This window comes from Heteronotia binoei, chromosome 12, assembly GCF_032191835.1.
Source record: "Heteronotia binoei isolate CCM8104 ecotype False Entrance Well chromosome 12, APGP_CSIRO_Hbin_v1, whole genome shotgun sequence".
In the NCBI taxonomy this organism is placed as follows: Eukaryota; Metazoa; Chordata; class Lepidosauria; order Squamata; family Gekkonidae; genus Heteronotia; species Heteronotia binoei.
In genome coordinates this window covers 43,237,205-43,239,992 of record NC_083234.1, presented here as the reverse complement: position 1 = coordinate 43,239,992, position 2,788 = coordinate 43,237,205, and the positions used below count along the sequence as shown (strand labels likewise).

Here is a 2,788-nt window from a genome sequence, read left to right as displayed (position 1 = left end):
ATCTGCCTGTCCCGCATTGGTCTTGTCAGCCACCAGTGAGCCTGCAGCAGACGTGGACTACTGCACCTTTCTTAAATCTTCATTCGCGAAGTCAAGCCAAGAGAATATGGAAGGAATTAAAGAGGAAATGGATCCAGGCCTACAACATGAGCACCAGGTACCTTCAGGTGGAGCTTGCAGACCTCCAGGAATTGTAACTGATCTCCAGACTTCAGAGATTGGTTCCCCTGGAAAAAATGGCTCTGTTGGAGGGTGGTTTCTATGGCATTGCACCTTTGAGGTCTCTCTCCTCCCTAATTCCTACCCGCCCAAGGTGGTACCCCCAAACTTTCAAGAATTTCCCAACCCAAAGTTAGCAAAACTATGTACCTTGGCTAGGCTCCTTACACCAACTTGGCATCGAAGAAAAAGGATTGACTTCTCAGTTAAGGGAAAACAGAATGGCCACTAAGAGAGGGTTTATGACGATCCATAGAATGTTGTTGCTTGTTAAATAATGCTAGCAACACATCTGGGAATTTAGGAGCTTGAGAATTCTTTATTTGGTTATAATGGCTTGCAGTGAAAAGCTGTTTTGTTTAAATCAATTATGATCTTGCTGTTTTTGGTTCATTAATGATATTAACTTTTATAGGCTTCCACAGTCTGAGTTAAATGACAGATAAGAATGTTTTGGTTCCAAATTACATTGATTACCGTCATCAGTCTTGACCCATCCCATCTTCTTTTCTTTAGTCATCAAAAGGCAATTTGGACATAAATATTTTCTAGTTTTTCTAGAAACCACCTAGTCTTTTTTTTAAAAGGTCTCCAGAGCCTCCTTGGACAGACCAAGAGACAGAGAGGCTAAATATATTTTAAATAAATAAAACAAATGCTTTATTTAGTATCTATTTGTTTATTCAGTAACTAACCCATTGAGGGCAGAAACAAGGATGTTGTTCTACATGGCTGTGCAAGCAGATTTCTTGCTGTTTGCATAGTTTAACTCAGAGGTGTCAAACTCATTTGTTATGAGGGCTGGATCTGACATAAATGTGACTTTTTCAGGCCAGGTCATCTGTGCCATAAAGCATAATGCCAGATACCAGAGACATAAACTTTCTAAAGGACAGCAGCTGGTAAGCTCCAAGTTGGTGTGTCCTTATTGCAAAGCTGGGGGGGTGTTCAGAGGAAAACTTGCATGGGCAGACTGGCAAGCCAGGGGTGCAGTGCTGGGCAGACACTCTGGTGCTGCCTGGGGTTGGGGGGGAAACCCCTTCCACAGCCAGCTCTGGCCACCAATACTGTGAGCTAGGGCCCCAAGGTAAAAACATGAAGGCCCTGGGTGTTGGGAGCTCCCGTCTGCCTCCGAACCACCATGGAAGGGGACTAGGAAAACCAGTTGAACTAACCCTCCTGCCTGCAGAAGGGAGTGGGGAGGGAAGCAGGCCAGGTCCGAGGCCACATGAATGGGCTATCACTATGAACTGAAATGAGGATCTTGCTAGACTGGTTGTTCTGATCCAGGGTGGCCAAACTGTGGCTTGGGAGCCATATGCGGCTCTTTCACACATATCATGCAGCATCAAGATCTCAGTCAATCTCTGAGCACTGACCCATAGGTAAGCAACTACTTCTGCTGTGTGTGAAGTGGAGAAGGAGGGGAAAATAGGCAAGCTTGCAAGCTCTCCATCACAGAGACCTAGAGAGGGGAAAGGGAGCTCAAAAGCTGAGGGAGCCACTGGAAGGAGGGGTGGAATTAAAGAGGGTGGAGCAGGGGTTCCCCTTAGTTTCATAGCTCTTGTAGGAGCTATATTTACTAACCTTGGTGTCAAGGCAAAGAGAGATGCATAAGGATGGAAATGGTGATCAGTTATTTATATGGTACATATGTGTTTCCTTCTCCCACTGGTGCCAAAAATAATTCCCTAACCTTTCCCTATGCTGGTCCCAGCTTGTTGTTTTTTTAAAGTCTTCTAGCATGGCCATGTTGTAAAGTGCATATATATGCAATTTATTTTTATGTGCAAAGAAAGTATTAAGAGTTTTAATAAAAACATGCATGGAATATCTGTTCATATCTTGTGGCTCTCAAATATCTGATGTTTATTCTATGTGGCTCTTATTTTAAATAAGTTTGGCCACTCCTGCTCTGAACCCTGACATAATTCATTTGTGTCTCCTTTCTCCCAGGGACTATTCTTCACGAAGCTCTCGTTCCAATTGAGGGTCCTCATGACAGTTCTCCCCATGCTTTTCTTATTTTAGCCTTCCCCGCCTCCAGTGATCATTCCCCCTTATCATCAGAGGGGTGTGAGGCTTTTAAAAAATCAGCAGTTGCTAATCTCACACCAGTGCAATATCTGTTGCGACAATTATTGCTTCTTGGCCTTTTGGCTAAGATCCAGTGTAGTGCTGCTACAATTTATTCATTTATATAAATTCTTTTTAAAAGAAAAGCACATCACTAGCTTTTTTGTTTCAGAGATATTCAGTACCTTTCCCCTTATATCTTCGCAACAAAATGGCTGGAGACTACCTTTTTAATGAAAATTGGGAATTCAGAGGATCTAATAGATGGTTTGCCAACATTAATCACTATAATAGTATTGCACTGTAGGGATCTAGCACTTGTCTATTCAAAATCCCTTTAAAAGTCTTCCAGTGGTATGAGGAAAATGGTGGCCACAGGGGGCTGAGGCAAGGAAAACTATGCTAATTTAGGCAGCACCTTAAAAAAAACATACACCTTCCTGTCCATATGGCAGTACAGTCTTTACAAAAAGATCAAACCATGTTTGGGGAA

At 42.9% G+C, this 2,788-nt stretch overlaps 1 pseudogene; it reads left to right on the top strand.

Moving 5' to 3' along the window:
- Positions 1-2,359: 2,359 nt before the first annotated feature.
- Positions 2,360-2,525, top strand: LOC132580809 (U2 spliceosomal RNA; annotated as a pseudogene).
- Positions 2,526-2,788: the final 263 nt, after the last annotated feature.